The sequence below is a fragment of the Miscanthus floridulus genome, chromosome 2 (genome assembly GCF_019320115.1).
Source record: "Miscanthus floridulus cultivar M001 chromosome 2, ASM1932011v1, whole genome shotgun sequence".
Lineage (NCBI taxonomy): Eukaryota > Viridiplantae > Streptophyta > Magnoliopsida > Poales > Poaceae > Miscanthus > Miscanthus floridulus.
The window spans coordinates 24,740,631-24,768,077 of record NC_089581.1 but is presented as its reverse complement, the minus strand read 5'-3'; the positions used below and the strand labels follow the sequence as shown (position 1 = coordinate 24,768,077).

At 41.5% G+C, this 27,447-nt stretch overlaps 1 non-coding gene across 1 annotated transcript; it reads right to left on the bottom strand.

Moving 5' to 3' along the window:
• Positions 1 to 5,976: 5,976 nt before the first annotated feature.
• LOC136540998 (small nucleolar RNA R71) lies at positions 5,977 to 6,084 on the bottom strand. The gene has a single exon (XR_010780114.1). It is a non-coding gene; the product is annotated as a small nucleolar RNA R71 (small nucleolar RNA).
• Between the last annotated feature and the right edge of the window lie 21,363 nt (positions 6,085 to 27,447).

Sequence of the window (27,447 nt, the reverse complement as noted above, 5' to 3'; positions counted from 1 at the left end):
TAATCGCGTGGCCCCGGAGGCCAGAAGCGAAAGAGACCCTGTCAAGTGAGGTGAGGGTCCCTTCCCTTCCGGTACGGTCTCCGGTCCGTCTCCTGCATGGAACAAAGCTGGATTCGGCCCCGGGCCTACGACGACAGTGCTCTCCTCCGTTCCCAACCCGGACGCGATCGGTCGCTATCTCCCTGCTGGCTGCTGGCTGCTGGCTGCTGCCGCGGCTCTGCCCTGCCCGGCCGGCTGCCCGCGACCGAGAGTCCAAACACTCTTGGGAACCAGGTTTGTGTTCTCAGGGACGTGTCGCTATCCCCTGGGTGGCAGGGCGAATGGTGAGGACTCAGGAGGCACAGCTAGCCGGACACCGGACAGGCAGGCAAAGGCCAGTGGCTCGTCGTAGGATCGCCAGCCGACGCGCTGGCTTGGCCTTGTTGGCCTTACTCTTTGTTTTTCCGGCTTTTGAGATGGCCTGCCACTGGCCACTGGCCGCTGGCAGCGTATCCATCCCGCTGCCGCATGCAGAGACATGACGGAGGAATGTTTGGGCCGCCGGGGGCCCGGGGGATCGATAGCCTCTTTTGACCGCCCGGTCCCGCGCCCTCCGACCCTTGGACCGTGGAGAGATTTGCGTTGCCATTTGCCAAGGCCGCTGCTGCCCGCAGGCCAGGCCACCAAGGCACCAACGGCCAACGGCCTACGGGGGTGGTGGTGTGCTGCTGCTGTGCCGTGCTGCAATGAGTGGAGCCACGCGAGCGCTGGCGGCTGCCAATATGCTTGGAGTTGGAGAGGCCGGCCGTCCGGCGTCTGCTTTCCATTTCCATGTATTCTGGTAAAGGGACGCGACCCCGATCAAGAGCTCACGGCCTACGTACGCGCCGGGGCGGTGGGCGACTAGTCCTCCGATCCACGAAAAAATTGTAAAAATGACTCCTTGATTATGATGACACTCGGGTGGATGACAAGTAGGTCCATCTGTGTCTATGAATATGGGTCCAGTGTCAAATCTGTAAACGACCGATGTTTCGAGTCCCATGTTTACAAATCGCCCCGATCCACTGCTTCTTTGGCTAGCAATCTGCTCTGCCTGCCTGGCTCAGCAGTTCGTTCAGCTAGCCATGTACGCTGTGAGCCTGTCAGTGACAGTTGCTCTCGCCAAGGTCGTTTTTATATCTACTAGTACTAGGAAAGCAAGATCCCTGCTTCGTTCTCTAATCAACACACCATACCTTGTCGCCCTTGAGATGTTACCGTGGACTTTCGAGAGTGTTCAAGTATCATAACATATTCTTCAAATCTGGACAGATGCAACTAATTAGAATATCATGTATGTTCATTTTTTTTCTACATTTGAATCATACGCGAGACCGCACATGTGCACGGTGTTGAAATAAAAGTGAAGTGCTCACTTAAGATTTTAAGTTAAACTAGCTGGTGTGTACAACTCAATAATAGGTTGAATAATAATTCGTATGTCATCTGAACTTACGACATTGTGTTCATACCAAATGCGCCACATATGAGAGTTCCCATAGGTAGGGATGAAAACAAACGAGAACAGACGGAAAACTCCTTTTCCGTTTCTATATTTTTTTTAGGCGAAAACAAAATCGGGTTCGCAAACGTAATCGTGACATACGTGTTTACGAAAATGAACCAATGCGTCGGAAATTCAACAGAAACAGTTGGAAGCCGGGAACTTAAGCTGGAATACCAACATCTTTATATTCACAAATCACAATCGCACAAAAGTTCACAGGTTAAACCTTTTGCAATGGAAAATAGGTAAAGCATGAATTCAAAGATTTAGATGCAAATGACAAACTGGAGCTCACAGCTTAACACTCACAATTCAAAATAACTAAGCACAGTTCACACTTTCACCATGTCTAGAAGACTAGAATACAAGTTCAAAGTTCACTGTCCAGATCACAGTTCACATGACTAGGGTCAGACACTTAGTTCAGATCACACAGCTACCAAATTAAAATGAGATGGCATAAATACAATTCGCTTGTCTTAAATTTGGCTTATTCGGCTTGTTTTTTCAGCTGGAACAGTGTTTTTCTCTCACAACAATTCAGCCAGAACAGTGTTTTTCAGCCAGTTTCAGCCAAAGTTCAGACCAGCGAACGGGGCCAATGCATCACACAATAACTGAAGTTCTCCATGACCCTAATGATTTAACTTGAGATCACAATTCCACATCAACATTGACATAGTTTTCATAAATCACGACTCTCCCTCATCATCCATCTCGTCAGGATCACTTTCAATCTCATCTTCTCACATATGTGTAGACGTGTTTGTGAGAATGAGCTCGGTCTAAAAAAGAATACAATTCCAGGTGCATTCTTGGTTAATATGCCTAAAGTTTGATAAAATATATAGGTAAAAATATCAATGTTAACGCCAAATAAGTATATTATGAAAAATGTTTCATGACAGATCTAATGATACATATTTAGTACGATAAATATTAGTAATTTTTGTATAAATTTGGTCAAACTTTGTATACTTTAGCATAGCATTGTTCTACAAATTGCATCCTTTTCGGAACGGAAGGAAGAGTAGTTAGCACAAGCTAAATAATGCAAAAATATGGTTGTGCTAATATTTTGGTCATAAGCTATTGCTAAATGTTGGAAATATAAGGCTGCTACAAAGTACAAGGTGTAGAGCACATACCTCATCATTCAGGGGGCACTTGGAGCTGCAGACATGGTCCCTTGCGGTGCCAGATCAACCACAATGGATGAAATGCTTTTAGGATCTAAAAGGACAAAAGACATACCCTGTCTTTCATCACTACTTCAGCAGTACTTTTCAGCGAATGAATAGTGTTTTTCTCTCATAACAAATCAGCATAAGCATCAGTAGCAGCCAAATTTCAGTGAAACGAATAGGGCCCGATGAATAGATGGCCAGTACATGTACATGGCCTATATTTGGACAATTCAATTGAACAACTTAGAAAACTAGGACCTTTTTTGTTGCATATATCCAATCTTTGGTACAAACAAGTGCTTTTGGACAACTATAATGGGCCATGGTGTGCCTAGCCTGCCTTGCAAATCTGGGTCTATCCAGAACAAATACGGGTCTATTCCGACCAAATACAAAATTCCACAAATACAAGTGGAAAAACGCATATCCCATTTCTATTCTGATTCTGCGAACTTCTGTCCCACAATCCGTCCCGCTTCTAGATTTTTCCAAAAACGATAATGCTCCCGTGAGGACGTCTGAACGGACGGATGCGGCTTCCCACTCACTACTGTGCCGTCCGCTCCCCTTATAAAAAAAATCTCTCCACCCATACCTAGGGGTGCTCATGATGAGGACATAACACCTTTGGATACAACCATTGATTATAAGGTGAGCTTGTTCCCACATTTGCATAATGATAAATCTAAGAATTGGTTGCTTCCTAATATGGGTATTTTAAATGTGCTTAGAAACAGTGGTGATGATGATAGAGAATGGACATGTCATGAACAAGACCAATCTCAAAGTGCAAGTTCATCAATGTTGAGTTTTCAGTTCGTTGGCGGCTCAACAATACTTCATTGGGAAGGCCATAACTCCTTCGTCCAGAGTGAGTTTGAGGTCCATGAGCACTTGATGGAAAGCTTGTTTGATAAGCTTTTAAATAGATCAAAGCCCTAGTTTGGTTTTGGCTAATTGATAAAACCTAGTGTACTAACCTTTGTCATTAAGTGATGTATGAGCTAGGCGTTGACGGTAGTTAACAACCATTATAAATCATCAATATAACATGCATATGGGCATAAATATAATCACCAACAAAGGTCTAGGGGTTTAAACTAACAAATTCCATGAGTTTTGGTGAATCTGTATTTTCTGTAGGGTTTATTCAGAAAACCGTCAAGGTGGACCTACATGTCAGATTTAATCGCGCTTATCCGCAGCGAAACAGACACCAGAAGACTCTAGAAGACTCGAGAGGACTCCACGCCAAGGCAGAGAGATAGAGACTGCCATGTGGGGCCAGCCCCACCTGCAGGCCGCCTGGTCCCCTGGGCCCACATGTCAGGCCCTCCTTCGAATGTCGGTTCTCCACCACCTTCTAGGCTGCATCTACGCCGTCCTTTAAATTGGTTTGATCTAAGGGCTCACGTTGGATGCTCCGGCCTATATATACCGGCCCCTACCACCCCCGGGCATAACCTCAGTCATCAAGTCATTTGAGAAGACAAAAAGCCTAATCATCATCAGAGCTCCACCATATTATAGGGCATAGCTAGTTAGGCTAGGTCTAGAGGGAGGCAAGCAGGCTTTGCTTGGATTCCTGATCTTGTCAAGAGCGTGGTTTGGTATAATCTTTATGCCCCCTCTCATTTGTACCTCCATTACTTTTATATGCTAGCTATAATTGTTATGACAATATTAGTATTCATTTTATTCATGTTCTTTGTTATAATGTTCATCGTCTACTTTGATTATATGCTTAGTATAGTTAGATTATCATCATGTTCATGCATAAGTTCATATTGCACTCACTCTAAGGTATCATGGGTGAGTGGTTGACATTGTGTAAGTGTGGTGTTTATACATTATTTACCTGCAAATACACCCTATATTCTGGGTCATGTGGTAGATCGCGGATGTGACACTCACGTTGAGTCCTTTGTAGTCCACTCCTTGAATATAGACGCCCGTAGGGTCCGGTTACGAAGGAAGAACAAGCTCTGTTCTTAATCTTCCTTAGTAATATCCCTCATGTGTAGATATGAAGATGATCTTAGCAATGATTACTAGGTATAATTGCACTAATTAATATATGCTTTGACTTACAATTAAGAATAACTTAGGAATTATTCCTCTAATATTCTTCCTGACCATGCTAATGCTAGAAACAAGTACTCTGAGTGATTTATCATTATTATTAATCAATACTTATCATATATCTTATCCTACGAGTTACCCCTGTTATGGGTAGAATATTGGTGATGGTTTACTTCTCCATCAATAGTATAAGTTATCAATACATGTCCATACTAGACCTTTCCTATGGTAAAAATATAAATAACGATACCTGGAATACTCCCGGGTGAAGTGCTATAATGGTATAATTATTTGTGCGCTTGTAGATTCCTTTCATATATATATATATATATATTCTTTCTAGTCACATAAATTAATAAAAAATTGCTTAGTATTACTCTTGTAGTAATGCTAGGTAATACCAACAAGCATCTCTGGCATCATCACTAGGGATGACAACCTAGTAAAGTAATGTTAGGAGATGTAGGTAAGCAATAGGTGGCTACTTAAAACAAGTGATAAGTTAATAAATACCAACAAACATTTCTGGTGTCATTACCGAGAAAGGTAGCTAGGCAAAGGAAGTATTGATAAACTTATACTTATTGATATGATCGAAGATAACCATTGACCTCTGCTCAAACAGGCTTACCCTTGTTTTGTCTACTTGTGTATCTTATGCAGGAAATGTATGACCAGTTTTGACCTTCCGACAAACTACGTTGAAGATCCAGAAGCATTAATCAGGAGGACTAGAGCCAAACTCAAGAAAGTTCTAGCTTTAAAGTCAAAAGACAACCATATAAGGCGAAGCTTAACACCTAGATTTAAAGCCATGGCTAACAGGACTCTCCATGAATTCTCTGCTCCAACTATGGCCAACATATGTATTGGACCAACAGTCAATGACAGAGATAATGGATTTGAGCTCAAGCCAACCCTCATCAACATGGTGCAAGCAAGCTAGTTTTGTGGAAAGGCATATGAAAATGCAAGTGCACATCTCCAACACTTCCTAGATATCTCTAGCACTTTCACCATCAAAGGAGTAACCCAAGATGCCATATTACTTCACCTCTTCCCATTCTCACTCTTGGGGAAGGCAAAGCATTGGTTCTATGCCAACAAAGATAGAAATACTATATGGGATAACTGCTCCACTGCCTTTCTAGCCAAGTTCTTTCCCACAGGCAAGACCAATGCTCTATGTGGGAGAATTTCAAGCTTTCAGCAACAACATGATGAATCTGTCCCTAAGGCATGGGAATGCTTTTAAGATTACATTCCAGAATGTCCTCCTCATGAGATGGAGAATTGACTACTCATACAGACTTTCTACCATGGGTTGATCAACTGTACCCATGAGACTATAGATGCTACTGCTGGAGGTGCATTCCTATCACACAATACCAGTTGCAACATCTCTTGTGGAGAAGATGGCCTCTAACCAAGGTTGGAATGTAGAACGTCTTCAGACCCGCAAGAGAGGTGGGGGTATGCATCAACTTAAGGAGGTAGATATGTTGTCTGCTAAGATGGATCTACTGATGAAGAAGCTCGAAGAACGAGCCAATGAGAAGCAAGAGGTCATGCATATTCATGATTCTTGCATGACATGTGAAGTGTGTGGAAACACTGGACATTCAGGGAGCAACTTTCCTGAAACCCATGAGGATGTGAACTTTGTGAACAACAACAACTACTTTCATACTCAGCATAATCAAAGATGGAACCAGCAATAGAGACCAAACTACCAAGGTAACTATCAAGGTAATAATTTTAATAATTTCAATCAACTACCCTTGAGAGAATTAATTGTTGGCCAATCCAAACTTATGGAGGGATTATCTAGAAAGGTAGCTACCAATGATAAAATTCTAGAGAACATAAATAATAGAATGGATAGCTTTGCTTCTGCCATTAAGAACCAGCATAACTTTAATAAAATGATAGAATCACAAATAGCTCAGCTGGTGAAAGCTCTAGTTTGGTTTTGGTGAATTGATGAAACCCTAAGTGCTAACCTAGTTTATCAAAGTGATCATGAGATAGGTAGCACTATTACAAGTGGTGGAGCAATGATGAAGATCATGATGATGGTGTGACCATGGTGATGATCAAGTGCTTGGACTTATAAAAGAAGAAAGAGAAAAACAAAAAGCTCAAGGCAAAGGTGAAATTTGATAGGAGCTTTTTGATTCGGTGATCAAGACACTTAATGAGTGTGATCATATTTAGGATCCATAGTCATACTATTAAGAGGGGTGAAACTCATATCGAAATGTGGTTATCAAAGTGCCACTAGATGTTCTAACTCATTGCATATGCATTTGAACCTTTATGGTCATTGATGATAAAGGGGGAGAGAAACAGAGATATAAGTGATAGGGGGAGAAGTAATCACTAACGGGGAGAACTTTGACATAGGAGGAGAGATATGACAAAGTAAGGGAATTAATTAAAATTTGAGCACATAAGTAGGGGGAGCAAGCTCATAAACTTGATTGGTGCATTTCATATCTTGATTGGTGCATTTGAAAGTGCATTTCATATGTTTGTTTGCATGGCACAAGTTTTAAATTTTAATATCCATGCTTGCGAGTTGTAGGTTTGAATGATGAAATGAAAAACTAACATGCATAGGTTGAGTAACTAGACTTGTGTTTATATTATGAAAACTAGACCCATGCTTCTAATGTTGATCTCATGGGGTATTCTAGTTTTTATGTGCATGTCTAGTTACTAATGGTGCTAAGGGTGGTATATTGGTGCACTTCAATTGGTATCACACTTCAAAGGTCCATCTCTTATACCTTAGCATCATTTGGTAGACATTGACTCTTACATTTCCTATCTAAGCATATGTGCAAGCTTCAATCCAAACTCTTAGCACATATGTAGGGGGATTAATTGCTACCAATTAGGGTTCATGAAACTTGTCCGTATCCTTTTACACATGGTAAATATGCTTGGGCAAGCAATATGGATTCAAATGAATTTTAATTCATATCTTTGTGAAAGGGTTGTCATCAATTATCAAAAAGGGGGAGATTGAAAGCTCTAGTTTAGTTTTGGTGAATTGATGAAACCCTAAGTGCAAACCTAGTTTATCAAAGTGATCATGAGATAGGTAGCACTATTATAAGTGGTGGAGCAATGATGAAGATTATGATGATGGTGTGACCATGGTGATGATCAAGTGCTTGGACTTGGAAAAGAAGAAAGAGAAAAAGAAAAAACTCAAGGCATAGGTAAAATTTGATAGGAGCTTTTTGGTTTGGTGATCAAGAGACTTAGTGAGTGTGATCACATATAGGATCGATAGCCATACTATTAAGAGAGGTGAAACTCGTATCAAAATGTGGTTATCAAAGTGCCACTAGATGTTCTAACTCATTGCATATGCATTTAGATCTAGTGGAGTGCTAACACCCTTGAAAATGTTTGTGAAAATATGCTAACACACATGCACAAGGTGATACACTTGGTGGTTGGCGCATTTAAGCAAGGGTGGAGAAGTTAGTGAAGTAAAGGAGGTGATTGTCACTGATTTTCAGTGACTAGACGCTGCTCTCGTAGTGACCGGGCGTAGGCTTATGAGTCCGGTCAGTAGAGGCTGAGGTAGTGTAACCTAGGGTATTGCACCGGACGCTGTGAAGGGTCCGGTTGAGATGCACCAAACACGTCTAGTCATGATTTGGCCTCTCTAGAACCTCTCTGGAAGTGACCAAACTCCAAGCGTAGATGCGTCCGGTCATGACTTAAAGCGTGCATGGCTGACTTGGCACTAGTGCATCCGGTTTGCGCGATGACACGTCCGGTTATGACTTAAAGCGCATGAGAATGGCTACTAGCCATTGGCATCATGCGGCTGGCATTTGAAGTGGGTGTGACACGTGGATGGCATCAGATGACTGGATACTGAGGCATGCGTCCGATGACATCTGATCGGTGCATTCGGTCGCCCTGAGTTGGGCTACAATGAGAGCCCAACGGCTCTATTTCATGGGGCTTCTATTTAAGCCCCATGGCCGGCTTAAGCTCACTCTCTTGGCCATTTGTATTGACATAGCAACCTTGTGAGCTTAGCCAAAACCCTCCCTCTCATCTCCATCATTGATTCATCATCTTTATGAGATTGGGAGTGAATCCAAGTGTATTGCTTGAGTGTTTGCATCTAGAGGCACTTGGTGTTCGTGTTTCACTGTGGGATTCGCTTGTTACTCTTGGTGGTTGCCACCACCAAGATGGCTTAGAGCAGCAAGGATCGTTGAGCAGAGGTTGGTAAATGTCTTGGCTCCGATCGTAGTGATTGTAAGGGGTTCTTGACCTTTCCCCTATGGAGAGCCAAAAGGTACTCTAGTGGATTGCTCGTGACTTGTGTGATCCTCGTCTTGTGTTGGTTGTGTGGCACCCTATTGAGGGTTTGGCATGTGATGCCAATTAGTGTGTGAACCTCCAAGTGAGTGAATCGCCACAACGAGGATTAGCTTGCCAATAAGCAAGTGAACCTTGGTAAAAAATCATTGTGTCATCATTTGATTCCGAGGTAATTGGTCTTCATTGGTATTAATTCTTGTGATTGATTGGTTCATTCCTCGACTTAGAGGTATAACTATCTTGCTCTCTCTCTCTTTACATTGCTGCAAACTAGTTGTCAAGCTCTTTAGTGTAGCTAGTCGTGAGAGCTTGTTAGTTTGGTTAGTGTGGCTCTTTAGTTAGCCTTTGAGAGCACACTAACTTAGTGTAGTGACATAGCCATTGTGTGGATAGAGACTATAGAAACTAGAATTGTGGTAGGTGGCTTGAATTTTTAGTAGACTAGCGCAACTCTCGCTTCGCCTCATATTTGTCTAACTGGTTTGCTAAGTGTTGTTATAGAAATTCTTAATAGGCTATTCACCCCCTCTAGCCATTAAGACCTTTCAAATGTGAATAAACCCTGAGTACAAGAAGGTACTCAGCTAGACTTACCCATCATAAACCAAAAATAAAGTGACTCTAAGGATCATACAAGGCTTTATAAGTGGAGCCAGCTTGACAATATTTTGCATAAAAAGCCACTAATTCAACTATACCTTTTATAATTTAGTCATCAAGTTAATTATAGCTATTCATCTCTAGATTAGCAACTAACCTATGCCAAACATGTGGTATATCATTTAGTAGCATAACAATAATAACCATAGCCAGTGTAGTAATTCCATGTTCTTCATAACCATCATTCCATAATACACTTACTATGATATTGGAGCTAGCCAAGTTTCTGGCTGTCCGGGAGAGATGATGATTCGAATCGATTTCAACCAGCTAGGAATTTATTTCTAACACAACCCTAGGTAGACCAGATCAACGGTCACCTTAGGTCACCTTTGGTATAACTCAGGTCCACATTTTATGGGTTCGACCAGTGCCGCACAATCAGGGACAACTAGCTGTCAGGACGTTCAGGCCCAGTCTGCCCTTGGGCTCATGTTTGCCTCTCCACACATCCTTACTACCATCTAGAGTGCGTACTTTTATAGAACAGGGCCTGGCCTGAGTTGAGCTACTCGGCTTCATGGTCGGAACGAGTTATCCGGCTAGCTAAGTGAGAGGAATGCGTTCAATCTCGATAGAAGTGCCAATAATGGTATGATCCTTAACTGGCAGAGACAGAATCACATGAGTTAACCTACACATAGACTCTGCTCGGCCTCCAGTTACATTACCCCATGGTTTTGTTTCACGATAGCAAATATAGCCAATCGTGCTTTGGTATCCACCTATATCTTGCATGTGACAGGAAATCACCCGACTTCTACTGGGCTAAGCATATATTTGATCCTAGACCTACACAGGTGTCACACCCAATTTTAAGGATAAAATTGAATGCATAAAACTCAAGTGTGCCCAGGGATCAGTCACACACATAAGTTGATAAATTACAAAAAGTATCATCACGGTGTATCTTACATCACGATTAATACCATCACATAGTCTTACACAACACAGCGGAAAATAAAAAGTTAGCTCTCTCGTGGTAGCTCCAACACAGGGATGGTCAACTGGTTGACCACAAGCCTAAAAGTCCGCTGGAAACTCCTCATATCCGTTGACATCCGTTACCCATTTGGGATTTTTATCCGAATATTGAAAGTAAACAAGCGTAAGTATTTCTCGTACTTAACAAGATAACATGGGCTTATGAAAGCTCGAAAAGGGTGACTCTGGTTTACTATGGTTAGCACTTTTAGTAAGTCAAGATTTTATCATCAACTATTATCAAGTTATGCTTAAGCTCCAATTAAACCCACATGATCAGATATCAGAAACAATTGAATCATAATATCATTGTAGAACATCATAAATGAACAGTAATAAGTAACCATTTATTCTGTGAGTTTTCTAGGCTACTCGTGATCGTGAGCACAACTGTTATAATAGTTTGCAACTCTCTACAGAGGTTGTGCACTTTCACCGTGAGTCATGATTCCCATATGCCTAGGTTAATTACTCCCATAACACTGCCAAGGTGAGCGGGCGGGGTACACTATGAAGCCATTTCATAGGTTTCTCTAACAAGTTAGGGCCACTAGGTTTCTTTGGTAGGTAGATGTAGGAACCCCCTTTCCTATGGCACATCTCCATCGCGGCTATACACATAGGAACAGAGGTAGCCCTATACCCAACATGACAAGCCCCTTTTGCGCCATAAAGGTAACCTCTAACAAGCTAGAAAAGGTCCTATTACTGAGCTAAAGTCAGAGCCATATGACCCTCATGGTTGCACTGTCAGTCCCAGCTTTTATCGACAGATAAGTCCTTATGGAGGGCCAAGAGCATCATGATCAAAAGTCATTTGCTCCTTCGCCCTATAATTTAGTTGTTTAAAAGCAAATTTTACCTTTTCGTTCTATAGAACCATTAGTCATTATGTAGATCATGTATAGTTACATTGAGCGCTAGCAAACTACCCATATGCATATAACCCATAGGAGACAAGGAAACAGGATACTCAACCACTAGGATGTCCTAACGGGTATCAAAATTAGACACATGCAAATGAGAAATTAATAAATGGTAAATATGACATCAAGGTAGATCCCATGCTATACTTGCCTTGCTCAACAAACTTGGGCTACTCCTGTTGGTCGTCAAAGAACTCTTGGTCTCCAACGTTCTTCTCACCGTCTGAACTCGACCAACAAAGCAACATACAAGCATTCCAAAGGCATTCATGCAAAGCAAGCAATTATGGGATTAGAATAGTACACTAGGGCATAAAAACAAGATAAAAAGGTTCTAAAAAAGAATCTACATCTCTCTACGATCACATAGATGCGAAGTTCACGAAAAACGGAGCTAAAACACGAAAGTTATGAATTAAACGGGGTTTCCTATATCAATTTATTTAATTAATCTAACCTCAAAATTTAAATGTTGCAAACATGTTTGACAATGGTATTAACATGTAGAGAACTTAATTACGAACCTAATGAAATTTGAACGGGTCGATTCGGAGCTAAAACGACGATTTTATAAGTAAAACAATGTAGTGGCATTTCTATAAATAGAATAAACTATTTTTGAATTTAAATAAATAAAAAAATCAGGATTTTCATCTGGCCGAGGACTGCGGGTGTAAAAAGAATAAAGCCATGGGGCTCTTAAGCAATTCTACCACGCGAAGAGGTACGGGATGTTTTGATTCGTTGGATCAAAGACGAATGGCTCTGATTAGAGATGAGAGGGAGAGAGAGAAGAGGCGTCGACCAGGAACAGTGCCGGCATAGCGGCGCTGCTGTGGCCATGGCGAGAAAGCTCGCTGGCGCATGTGGATTAAGGTCTACGAGCCATGATTCATTGAACCAGTAGCACAGGAAGTAAGCGGGGATGAGGGAGTGTCGATCCTGGGACCTAGCAAGGCCGGGGGACGCGGTCGGCAGGGTGGTCACCATGGCCGGCGACACGAAGGTCCCTGGCGCACACGAATTGGGCCCTAGAGGTCCCCAATCGGCACAGGACAAGGATGGGGAGAAAGAGGGGAAGGCAACGAAGCTCACCACGGTGAAAATCGAAGACGAAGGTGGCTCAGGGACGACGGACCACGCGGAGGGACGGACGTCAGTGTTCTACATAACCTAGCAAAGACATGTGAGCAAAAACCATGTGAGAGAAAGAAAAAGAAGGGGTCTGGTGGATTCATAACCTCAACACAGAGCTCGGTGGTGGCTTGGAGATGACGGCATAGCAATGAATAGCGTACGCAGCTGCGTCAGCGTCGGCGGTTGCTGGTGATGGCGCTGGGATGCGGGGAAGAATAGGGAGGTAGAAGAGAAAGGAAAGGGGGCAGGCATGTCCTCTTTATGGTGCTGGCATGAGAGAGAGAGAGAGAGTATGGGAGCGGAGACATGGGCGCGGGGGAAGCAGGATGGGGCGATTGCCGCAGCGGTGGTTTCGGTTGGCGCTGCTCTCGTCCGAATATGGCAGAAGGTGGGGGAAGGAGCTGACCAATGGGCCTATCTTGTTAGCGAGCGAAGGAGAGGGAGAGAGCAATGGTTGCCATGGCATAGTTGGCCAACGGACTGGGCTGACCTAATAGAGGGAAATGGGAGGAGGGGAAAGGAGGGAGGCGAGCGAGCCGACTTGGCCAGAGCGAGGTAGGCCAGAAGGCTGAACGGAAGGGAGGGGAAGAAAAGAAGAAAACATTTTTCTTTTTATTTTCTAGAGTTTTAACAAACCATTTTCAAATTGATTTTGAATCCAATTCAATTGTGGTCAAAACCAATCATTATAAAAATAAATGTGCAGCAGCATGTATGCATCAAGAGGTTACTAACCTTATATTTGATTTTAATTCTATAAAATTTATTATTTCTCTAGGTTTAATGCTCATAAAATGCTTATTAAATCATTTTATCTATTTGGAAAAAAAAGAAAAAAATAGAATTTTCAGGGTGTTACAATTCTACCCTCCTTAAGATGAATCTCGTCCTTGAGATTTGGATGATTGCTTACTCAAACAGTTGTGGATAAGACTTTCACAAATCCTCTTCTCTTTCTCAAGTAGCCTCATCCTCTGTATATCGATTCCACTGTACCTTACACATTTTTATAACTTAGCTCCTTGTAATTCTTTCTACCGTCTGTAAGATCTTTATCAAATACTCTTCATATGTGAGATCTTCCTTAACAGCAAGTTCTTCTAAAGGAATATGCTCTTCTGGTACTTGCAAACACTTCTTTAATTGAGAAACTTGAAACACATCGTGCACACCTGACAAACTCTCAGGCAGTTCTAACTGATAGGCTACTTCTCCATGTCTCTCTAGGATCTTGAAAGGTTCAATATACCTCGATGCCAACTTTCCCTTCATATTGAATCTTTTCACACTTCCCATTGGTGACACCTTCAAGTACACATAATCTCCAACCTCGAAAGTCAGCTCTCTTCTACGAGTATCAGCATAACTCTTCTATCGGGACTGAGCCACTCTCAAGTTGTCTCTAATCATTCTCACCTGTTCTTCTACGTCTCTAAGGACATCGGGTCCAAACACTTGAATTTCACCAGTCTAATTCTAGAACAAAGGCGTTCTATATTTACGCCCATACAGCGCCTTAAAAGGTGCCATCTTGAGACTCTTCTGGTAACTGTTGTTGTACGAGAACTCAGCATATGGCAAACTCTTATCCTAGCTTGTACCATATTGCAGTGCACAAGCTCTCAACATATCTTCCAAAATCTGGTTGATCCTTTCAGTCTGTCCATCAGTTTGTGGGTGGTAAGCAGAACTAAAATTTAACTTTGTCTCCAAAGATCTATGTACTTTCTACTAGAATTGCGATATAAACTAAGTGCCTCTATCAGACACAATTTTCTTGAGAACACCATGTAAGCACACTATCCTTTCCATATACAACTCTGCTAGCCTTGCACCTATATAGGTAGTCTTGATTGGTAGAAAGTGAGCAACCTTGGTGAGTCGATCCACTATTACCCATATTGAATCATAACCTCTTTGAGTGCGGGGCAAACCTATAATAAAATCCATACCAACTTCTTTCCATTTCCATTCAGGAATCTTCATTGGTTGTAGCAACCCTATAGGTCTTTGATGCTCAACTTTCACCCTTTGACAAGTGTCACACAAAGCCACATACTCTGCCACATCTCTCTTCAAACCATACCACCAATACTTCTCTTTGAGATCCAAATACATCTTGGTACTTCTAGGATGTATAGAATAAGCAGACTCATGTGCCTCTTATAGAACTGCATCATGGATAGCCTTCACTTCAGGTACACATATCCTTTTCCTAAACCAAAGAGTACCATTCTCATCCATCCTAAATCCTAGTGCCTTTCCAAGCACTATATTCTCCGCTATCTATTTAAGTTTTTCATCCTCCAATTGACCTTTGCGTATCTCTTGCTCCAAGGTAGGCTCTATCGCTAATTCCATTCCATTAGTGACAAAGCTCAAGTTGAGATGCTCCATTTCAGCACACAACCCTACTGGCATAAATGTCATCCGAAGTCCATTGGCATAACTCTTCCTGCTAAGTGCATTAGCTATGACATTTGCTTTTCCTGGATGACAATGCACTTCCAAATCATAGTCTTTGATCAATTCTAACCAATGACATTGTCTCAGATTTAGATCTGACTAGGTAAAGATATACTTCAAACTCTTGTGATCTATATAGATATCACTCTTATGTCCAATTAGATAATGTCTCTAGATTTTCTAAGCATGAACCACAACTGCTAATTCCAAGTCATGAGTAGGGTAGTTTAACTCATGCTTCCTCAATTATCTAGATGCATATGCCACCACTCTTCCTTCTTGCATAAGAACACATCCAAGGCCCAGATGAGATGCATCACAATATATAGAGAAGTTCTTGCTTAAATCTGGCAAAATCAACACTGGAGCTGTCATCAATCTTTTGTTTAGCTCATCAAAGTTTGCCTGGCATTTATTAGACCATACAAATTTAGCATTCTTTTCCAATAGAGCTGTCATAGTCTTAGCAAGCTTGGAAAAACCTTCAATGAACCTCCTATAGTATCTAGCCAATCCTAAAAAGCTATGAATCTCACTTACATTGGTTGGTGGTTTCCAATTCAATACATCTTGCACTTTGCCTGGATCCACTGCTATTCCACCATTGGAGACAACATGACCTAGAAAAGAGACCTCCTTCAACCAAAACTCACACTTGCTCCGCTTAGCATACAACTTATGTTCTCTAAGCTTTTGCAAGACTGACCCATATATGTTCAGCATGTTCTTCTTCAGTCTTAGAGAATATTAGTATGTCATCAATGAATACCACCATAAATTTATCAAGAAACTCCATGAACACCTTATTCATCAGATACCTAAAGTATGCAGGTGTATTGGTCAATCCAAAAGACATAATGGTATACTCATACAAGCCATACCGTGTAGTGAATGTTGTCTTGGGTATGTTTGAGTTTTGAATCTTTAGCTGATGGTAACCTGAGTGAAGATCAATCTTAGAGAACACACAGGCACCTCTCAACTGATCAAACAAATCATCAATCCTTAGCAAAGGGTATTTATTCTTGATAGTAACCTCATTAAGTGAACGATAATCCACACACATCTATTGGGTACCATCCTTCTTATCCATAAAGATCATAGGTGCCCTCCATGGGAAAGAATTGGGGCATATGAAACCTTTTTCTTGCAACTCTTTTAGTTGTTTCTTAAGCTCTTCTAATTCATTAACCCCCATTCTATATGGATGTTTAGTTATTGGTGTAGTTCTAGGTAATAATTCAATAATAAATTCAATGTCATGGTCAGGTGACATACATGGCAAGTCATCGAGGAAAACATCCAGGAACTCTTCCACAACACGATCTTGTTTATTGGCATCACCATCCAGCTGGTTCACAGTGGCTGTTGGCTAAGCTTGCACTATAACTTCTACACAGATTCTATCTCCATTGGGTGATGTCACAACAACAGATCTCTCCTAATACTGAATCATTGCTCGGTGTTGTTTCATCCAATCCATACCTAGAATAAGATCAATTCCTGATGTTCTCAACACAATAGGTTTCACTTTGAAGTCTACCCCCTTAAGGAAAGGCTAGCTAAGGGACTCTAATAAGAAGCTGGCATGCTATCTCCTGGCGAATTTACTAGTATGGGGTTTTTTATGGCACATAAAGGTATGCTATGCATTCTAACAAAAGCTTGGGAAATAAATGAATACGAAGCACCTGAATCAAAAAGTACTATAGTAGAGATAGAGTTGACACTGAACGTACCCAACATGACCTCGGGCATCTCCTGAGCTGTATCAGATGACACATAGTTCACTTCTGTAGAGTGAGGTGGTCGGGCATTGAACTTTGGATTGCCATTCTGGTTCTATGGAGCTTGTTGGTTCTGCTTCTTGGGACACTGATGAGCATAGTGACCTACTTCTCCACAGTGGTAGCATGCATTGGGGTTATTGGGTGCACGACTCTTCATAGGAGCATTGTTGGGCATTCCCTGGCGTGATGTCAAATTGCTGGTCTATTGCTAGGGACACTGATTACCAAACTATTGCTGGTACTGAGGGCGTTGCTGGAACTAGTTATGCTGAGGATACTGACCATGGTTTCCCTAGTTAGATGGTCCTTGATTCCTCTGCTAAAAACCTTACTGGGGATAGGCACACGGGTGGGTGTTGCTTCTAGAAGCTTGCCCTTGAAGCCTCCTCTTCTTGGCTTCCAGCTCTTTACGCTTATTGTCAATCACAATAGCACGGTTCACCAATGACTGAAAGTTAGGGTATGTGTTGGACATAAGCTAGAGCTATAGGCTATCATAAAGTCCCTTGAGGAAGCAACGTTGCTTCTCACTATCCTTAGCTATATCATTTGGAGCATAGCATGATAGTTGAGCAAACTTGTCATGATACTCCACCACAGACATGGATCCTTGCTTAAGGGACCTGAATTCCTCCTGCTTCAGCTCCACTAGTCCATCGGGGATATGATATGTTCAGAAATTGTCCTTGAATTCCTACCAGGTGATAACAGGAGCATCATTGGGGTGTCCATACTAGAAGGACTCCCACCAATCCTGAGCTGCTCTCTAGAGTTGACTAGAAGCATACAACACCTTCTCAAGATCATTGCATTGTGCTATGTTAAGTTGCTTTTCCATAGCACGTAACCAATCGTCTGCCTCCAAGGGGTCTGAGGCATGGGTGAACACCGGAGGGCGACCCTTCATGAATTCTCTACGCTTGTCTCTGACCTAAACAGGCGGTGGTCCTCTTGCAGGTTCGTTATCCAAGCATTGCACCATGGCTTGCATCAACTGTGCTTGTATTCCCATCAATTGCTCCATAGTCACTGGTGGCGGTGGTGGTGAATTCATGGGAGCACCATGACCATGACCACGGCCCCTGCCTCTTCCTCCTCTTACGGCCATCTGCTTTCCAAACAAATGCGCAAAATTTTAGAGATTTCCAAATTATATTGAACTTATAAAAGATAAAGAACAACGCTGAGAATTTTCTGGACAAGATTCAAATACAGCAGTTCAGTAAATCTATCATAACTTGAGTTTCAGAGACCCAATAGAGGCATACCAAGAATGGTTAGAAATCTTAGGAGATCAGCTACAACTTTTATTTAGAACACTTTTATAAATTATGACATACACATGGTCAAAAAATAGAGCTAAACCGAATATGTTATGAGTTCTAGACTGCTCAGAAACATCAACTTGTGACAGATAGATCTCACAAACCTGAATAGATATCAACGTGATTCTAGAGACGTTTGAAAGATACAGAAGTCTAGATATCTCCACAAAAATTTTAGAATTTTTGGCAGCTCCGATCTCGAGATACAAGATAAAGAACACAGGCTGCTCTAGAAAATAGCACAACAGAGATATGCTAAAGCAACCCATCTGCACTAAGACCTCATCTAAACTTAAGGTTCAAACCTATAGAATTTGTGAACATGCCCACAATCTTCTAGCAATCAAACAAACTCCAAATCATCTAAGTTCACAATTAAAAGCATCTAATCACTAAAGTTCACAGGGCAAAACAAGACTAGACATAACACACAAACTAACAACATCATAGCTTTATACAAGGCACCAAACACCTATGGGGCTGTGTCAACCATGGTGAATGACTGGGGCTTCTTCTTGTAGATCGATGGCAGCCCAAGTTGAGCACGTAGTTCATCAACCTGCTTCTGGCGATGCCTCTCGGCCCTCTACGTGCACGCAGCTCTCCCTTGACTTTTTCATCTACCCCCTGCATGGCATGGACATGTCATACTATTGCTTCTAGAGTTGGATCACTTTCTGGTGGTGCCAGGACCCACCAATTACCCTCATGATCATTGCAAGGAAGGAACCTAAAATGATCCTCCTTCATGGCCTCAAAACGATGACCATGGTAGTAGATGTAAGATCCTGCGCTGCATCTTCCATGCCAACCAATGCATGAGACCGTTTGGCAGTGGCACTATGGACAGTCTCCACCTCATGTCCATTCTTTATGTCATTCCAGGTGGTGACAACCAGCTCTACCTTCCAAAAAGTTGCCTCCAAAGGGTGCTGGTACTCTGCATAGTGATATTTGATGGAGGTGTGCAGATCAGTGTAGTAGTCATCCAGCACCTGAGTAAGGAGGGTGTGGTAGTAGGCCATCTCTGGGGCCTGCTTGAAGTAGTATTTGCATGTCCAGCCCATCTCCTCATCCACCACAGGGACAACTAGGGGTGGCATAGGCGTTGGTGAAGTAGCTGATGACTCCGTTGGTGTAGCTGCAACAACATAGACAGGTGCAACAGCTGGAGTAGGAGTAGGTGTGGGTGCAGGTGCTGATGTAGGAGTCGAGGTAGCCATCCACTCCTCATCTTCCTCGATCAAGGGTTCCACCTCATCATCAGAGATAACCACAATCTCCTTCTCCTCCTATGGAGCACGGGGGTGAACATGGCACGGTAGCCTACAAAGCTGAGGCAGGCGGTCTTCAGGTTATGAGGCATCTAAAGATTTAAAGTAAGATAGAATTAAAATCAACAATTTTATATAATAGATTAAGGTATGTAAAGCATAAATATTTTAATAAAATAACAAGAATGAGACAATAAGCATGAAACTAGTGGAGCAAAGATGCTAAAATGACTATCTCTAACTAGGCTTGCGTCATAGAATCAACACTGCTCTGATACCAATTTGTCACATCCAATTTTAAGGATAAAATTGAATGCATAAAACTCATGTGTGCCCAGGGATCAGTCACACACATAAGTTGATAAATTAAAAAAAGTATCATCACGGTATATCTTACATCACAATTAATACCATCACATAGTCTTACACAACACAGTGGAAAATAAAAAGGTAGCTCTCTCATGGTAGCTCCAACACAGGGATGGTCAACTGGTTGACCACAAGCCTAAAAGTCCTCTGGAAACTCCTCATATCTGTTGACATCTGTTACCCATCTAGAATTTTTATTCGAATATTGAAAGTAAACAAGCATAAGTACTTCTCATACTTAACAAGATAACATGGGGTTATGAAAGCTCAAAAAGGGTGACTCTAGTTTACTGTGGTTAACACTTTTAGTAAGTCAAGATTTTATCATCAACTATTATCAAGTTATGCTTAAGCTCCAATTAAACCCACATGATCAGATATCAGAAATAATTGAATCATATTATCATCGTAGAACATCATAAATGAACAATAATAAGTAACCATTTATTCTATGAGTTTTCTAGGTCACTTGTGACCGTAAGCACGACTGTTATAATAGTTTATAACACTCTGCAGAGGTTGTGCACATTCACCGTGAGCCATGATTCCCATATGCCTAGGTTAATTACTCCCATAACACTGCTAAGGTGGGCGGGTGGAGTACACTATGAAGCCATTTCATAGGTTTCTTTAACAAGTTAGGGCTGCTAGGTTTCCTCGGTAGGCAGAGGTAGGAACCCCCCTTTCTTATGGCTCATCTCCATCGTGGTTATACACATAGGAACAGAGGTAGCCCTATACCCAACGTGGCAAGCCCCTTTTGTGCCATAAAAGTAACCTCTAACAAGCAAGAAAAGGTCCAATTACTAAGCTAAAGTCAAAGCCATATGACCCTCATGGTTGCACTGTCAGTCCCAGCTTTTACTAACAGATAAGTCCTTATGGAGGGCTAAGAGCATCATGATCAAAAGTCATTTGCTCCTTCACCCTATAATTCAGTTGTTTAAAAGCAAATTTTACCTTTTCATTCTATAGAACCATTAGTCATTATGTAGATCATGTACAGTTACATTGAGTGCTAGCAAACTACCCATATGCATATAACTCATAGGAGACAAGGAAACATGATACTCAACCACTAGGATGTCCTTACGGGTATCAAAATTAGACACATGAAAATGAGAAATTAATAAATGGTAAACAAGACATCAAGGTAGATCCCATGCTATACTTGCCTTGCTCAACGAACTCGAGCTGCTCCTGCTGGTCATCAAAGAACTCTTGGTCTCCAACGTTCTCCTCACCGTCTAAACTCGACCAACAAAGCAACATACAAGCATTCCAAAGGCATTCATGCAAAGCAAACAATTATGGGATTAGAATAGTACACTAGGGCATAAAAACAAGATAAAAAGGTTCTTAAAAAGAATCTACATCTCTCTATGATCACATAGATGCGAAGTTCATGAAAAATGGAGCTAAAACATGAAAGTTATGAATTAAACAAGGTTTCCTATAGCAATTTATTTAACTAAATCTAACCTCAAAATTTAAATGTTGCAAATATGTTTGACAGTGGTATTAACATGTAGAGAACTTAATTACGAACCTAATGAAATTTGAACGGGTCAATTTGGAGCTAAAACGACGATTTTATGAGCAAAACAAAGCAATGGCATTTCTGTAAATAGAATGAACTATTTTTGAATTTAAATAAATAAAAAAAATCAGGATTTTCATCTGGCCGAGGACTGCGGGTGTAAAAAGAATAAAGCCAAGGGGCTCTTAAGCAATTCTGCCATGCGAAGAGGTACGTGATGTTTTGATTCGTTGGATCAAAGACGAATGGCTCTGATTAGAGATGAGAGGGAGAGAGAGAAGAGACTCGGCTAGGAACAGTGCCAGCTTGGTGGCGCTGCCATTGCCATGGTGAGAAAGCTCGCTGGCGCATGTGGATCAAGGTCTATGGGCCATGATTCGTTGAACTAGTAGCACAGGAAGTAAGCGGGGATGAGGGAGAGTCGAACCCAGGGCCTAGCGCATCCAGGGGATGCGGTTGGCGGGGTGGTCGCCATGGCCAGCGACGCGAAGGTCACTGGCGCATGTGAATTGGGCCCTAGAGGTCCCCAATCAGCATGGGACAAGGACGGGGAGAAAGAGGGGAAGGCAACAAAGCTCACCATGGTGAAAATCAAAGACGAAGGCAGCTCGGGGATGGCGGACCACGCAGAGGGATGGATGTCGGCATTCTGCATAGCCCGGTGAAGACATGTGAGCGAAAATCATGTGAGAAAGAAAAAGAAGGGGTCTGGTGGATTCATAACCTCAACGCGGAGCTCGATGGCGGCTTGGAGACGACGGCACAACAGCGAACGGCGTACGTGGCTACAGTGGCATCAGTGGTTGCTGGTGATGGAAATAGGATGCGGGGAAGAACAGGGAGGTAGAAGAGAAAGGAAAGGGGTAGGCGTGACCTCTTTATGGTGTTGGCAAGAGAGAGAGTATAGGAGTGGAGACGTGGGCGCGGGGGAAGCAAGACGGGGCGATTGCCATAGCGGTAGTTTCGGCTGGCGCTGCTCTCGTCTGAATACAGCGGAAGGTGGGGGAAGGAGCTGACCAACGGGCCCATCTTGTTAGCGAGCGAAGGAGAGGGAGAGAGCAATGGTTGCCACGACGCAGTTGGCCAATGGACTGGGCCGGCCCAACAGAGGGAAACAGGAGGAGGGGAAAGGAAGGAGGCGAGCGGGCTGGCTCGGTCAGAGCGAGCTAGGCCAGAAGGCTAAAAGGAAGGGAGGGGAAGAAAAGAAGAAAACATTTTTCTTTTTATTTTCTAGAGTTTTAACAAACCATTTTCAAATTGATTTTGAATCCAATTCAATTTTGGTCAAAACCAATCATTACAAAAATAAATGTGCAGCAGCATGTATGCATCAAGAGGTTACTAACCTTATATTTGATTTTAATTCTATAAAATTTATTATTTCTCTAGGTTTAATGCTCACAAAATGCTTATTAAATCATTTTATCTATTTGGAAAAAAAGAAAAAAATAGAATTTTCAGGGTGTTACAACAGGGTTAAAGGTATATTTATCTGGACAAGATAGTTCTATGCATCAAGTATTTCCAATTCAACTCTTATAACCAAATGCATCAGGGCTTGCTTTTGATAAAAGAAGTTGGCCTATGGTCTAGGCACTTAGGTAAGTCTTCAAGAGGTTGCTCCTCTCCTTCTAGAGCTATGGCTTGAGGTGCCTCCTGTTGTTCCTCTAGCTCTTCTTTGAACTCCAATAGAGTTATCCCTTTAGATGGTCCTACATGCATGAGCAAGGAATAAGATATCATGGATGCATATATAATGACAAGTAGCATAGGATATAGTATGATGAAATGCATCCTCCTAAGTGTTCTCAACAGTATTGCCTTAAGGTGATAACAAGTTATATTTTCTTTTACTGAGTAGGTGCATATCTCTTCTCTAGTAACTTAAACAAACACTTATATAAATCATTTTCTGGACTACAAGCAATAGCCACTTATTTTGACCATAACTGGAGTTATACACATCTAAATAATATGGTTATGGACATTCTAGAAATCTTATGAAATTGGCCACAACTTTCTTTTAATCATATTAAGGTGATTCGGTAGTTATATAGGTCAAACAATTCAATCTTTTAGATCTGTCTAGAGAGCAAGCATTTCTGACAGCAGAATTCTAACAACCATAATTCTTAAACGATAAGACCTATGACTATAAAAATTTAAAACCAAGTATATAAGTAAGTTATCTACAACTTTAATATTAACTATGTTTATGGAAAAGATCGTTATCATCATGAAATCATCATCACAACAGAAACTACACATGTAGTCATCTAGTTGAATCACAAAGCAATAATTAACTAGTTGCCTATAAACAAATACTTCTAAGCCTCACTAATAGTATCAACAGATTATATGCATCACACACACCACAGAAAACATCATGGTTAATCCTAACTAATTTATTTATATTCATTTATTAATTTCCTTAGATAATAAGGTGATTTACATGGTAATTATTTATATTACTCAATAAATTTCAAGAAAATTACAATAGGCTACGCATGACCCTAGTAGTCTATTGTATAAATTTTATGCCATTTGGATAAGTATAGCTACCTCTACAAAAATGATAAGTTATATATGCTTATTTTAGCAAAAATAGTTTAGCATAGTGAAACGTGTCAAGCTACAAATTTAATATTTTTCTTACTGTCCTCCTAGCACGAGAATACTTTGTGAAAATTTGTATGATTATATGTTATGTATTTTTACCCCAATTCATTTCACTAGAATCTAGCAATTAATTAAGATTAAATAGGAAGACCATATTACAAGTATGTCTACTATAGGTTTAGTATTTTTTCTAGCTAGAGCATGTCAACACAAGACCAGCAAAATTAGAATCACAAATTTATCACTTTTCTAGCTCAAGTTATGCATTTTACAAGATATAAACTAATTTAAAATCACTTATTTTGCTCAAATTAATTCTCCTAGAAAAATACCCTAAACAATTGATTTCATATTTTTATCAAATAGTACACTTTAAGATGAATCCAACAAAATTTGGTTTACCCCATTTGGATACTCCTAGCTCTAGATATGATTTTTTGAAGTTTGTATTCAAATATATGAAAATAAATAAAGAAAATCAGATTCACTCGGGGTCTGCTGCTAGGTACACCCGGTCCATACACCGCGCTAAGACTAACGCATGGGCTCTAGAAGTCAACCAACCCCACACGTTAGTGAGACCAAGGCAGGGCGATGCTTTGACCGGTGAGAACTCACCGACGGTGAGGTCACCGACGGCGAGGTCACCAGCGACAAGGTCACCACCGTTGTGTTCCCCATTCCCACACGCATCTTTGGGTGCCATTGGTTGGCCCAAATGCTCGCCTGAGCTAGCTTGACAGTGTGATGGTGGCTCAATGGTGGTGCGCGGTGGCGCTTGTAACACCATAGGTGTTAGCCTTGCATTGCATGAGCATGAGCATCAAGCATTCATATTTAAGCTTTTACAATTGAAACATGTGTTTGAAACATTTGCAACATTGCTTGTTATTTCATGTTTCCATATGTATATGCATATGATCATGAGTGGATACATGTAAATGATTTATGTGAGTCACTAAAACACATTAGCTACACTTAGGTTAACAAATGGAACATTGTTCATGAAGGTCACCTTTCATGATCAAGTACTTAAGTGATGTTATATGTGTTGACCTGGATAGCCCTATGTGTGACCAAGGCATGAAATGAGTGTGTTACCTTACCAATAGCTTAAACATGTTTAGAAGATCATGATGAACAATTTTGGTATTCATGGTTAGGGTTAAATGGGTCACTAGGTCATGGTTCAAGTACAAGTCATCATTTGAATGTAGCATGTTTGACCAAGTTTGAACTAGGTGCTAGAAACCTTGCATGTAGGTAATCACTAAAGCAAAGTTGTAGTATTTGATATGGGGAACAACTTTTATTTTTGGGTCATGAGATAATAAGGTGCATAGCTTAGTCTTTTGGAGCTCACAAAACTCACTAATGCACTGTTTACTACACTTACAAAAATTTTCTAAGTCTGGATGCTTGGACAGTCTGACGAGCTGACTTTGGGGATGATTTAACTCGGTCTTGGTTGAGAGTTGGAGCATGATCCTTTAAGAACAATTGAAACTAATACATAGAGCTACAAGTTTGTTATAGACTGTTTTCAATTTTGCTTCGTGGTTTAGGAGAACGAGCGTCACCAAATCTCGCTATCAGGCTCCTCGTTCGGCGCTGATGTCTAAACTAAACCGGCATCAATGGCCAACCAACCCTAGAACAGGGCCACCGCATGGAGCTAGATGCGAGCCGCGCGTCGCCGACGCCCTGCCTAGCGCGGCCACGATGGGCCCAAGCGCACTACAACAAGCCTCATGCTCGTCTGCACTGTCCTGCGCTCCCATTTCGTGTTTGGCTTCCTTCTTCGCCCCAGCGCAACCACCGCAGCGGCCGCCAACACCATTGCCATCGCAGCTGCTCTACCGAGCTCGCCTGCGCTCACCGCCGCCCTAGTTTCGAATCAGTTGTGCTCGTAGCTCTACCTCACCCTTCTCTACCATTTCCACCTTACAGCGCCCATAATCGTGCCTTAGGCAAGCCGCCGTCCGTGTTGCGCCAGCACGAGTACGTCACCGCTAGAGCTCCACCATGCCACGGTGCATGTGGTCTAGCTCCACCATAGCATCCATCGTGTCGTGGTCGCCTCCTTAAGCTCCGTTGGGCCTCTCCATAGACTAGGAAACCATCGCTTTGCCGAGATTTGGCCGGAGTTGGCCGACGTACCACCGCGCCATCACTGCCGTCTGCCATGGTCGTTGGTGAGGTGCTTCCGTGCTTCTTCTGGCCATGTAAAGACCACCACCGGATGCGGACTGATGAGTAGATTGAGTAGGTGTAGTCGCTACCGCCGGCGAGCTCACCGGCGATGAGCCATGGCCAACCAGCGTCGAGCATCACCGCCGGCTCTATTTTGCCTCACTAACCGATGGGGCCGACTGACCAGTGGGTCCCCATTGTGAGTTACTGTAGTGTAGAAAACCAGTGCATTTATTTTCTATTTTATGTGCATCTTTAAAAATAGATAAGTTGAGCTGTGTAGATCCAAAAATTGTGAACTAAATTTTGTAGTGTTCCTTACGAAGTGTAGTATTTAGGAAAAATATGATATTAGCATTTGCAGTAGAGTTTTTGGAGGATTTAAATTGAAACTTGAAATGTGTTTTTGAATCTATGTAAAATTGTTTATTTTATATCTAGAGTTCCTTTGCTCCAAAAATTATGAAATTTTTGTGGTAAGCTGTTCTTGACAAGTATAAGCTCTGGTAAAAATTGGAGGGTTAGTGCATGTATAGATTTGTAGTTATAGATTTTCCTTTTATAATTAGGTAATCCTTGTATGAATTTTTATAAATTATTTATCGATCCAATATTCATGAAATTTGTTGGAGGTTGTCCTAGTACCATATGGATGCTAAGCAAAATATAAAATATGTTGCTTGACACTTTTCACTAGGATTTTCTATTTATGCTATTTTAAGCCCTTATGCCTTATCATTTTTGTGTAGGGTGTTTTATTTGCTAAAATGGAATGAAACTTTTATAGTAGTCTATTGGTAGCATCAATAATCCACTGTAAATGTTTAAGAATTTATGATGCACATTTGTATATGTTTATTATTTACCCTAATTACTTAATTAAAATAAGAAAGTCATTAAAATAATTAGATTGTGATTAAGCATGATATTTTCTATGGTTCTTATGATGTATAGTAACTATTGAGGTCAATGGTAAAGTTTAGAAGCCATTGATTGTACACAAATGAC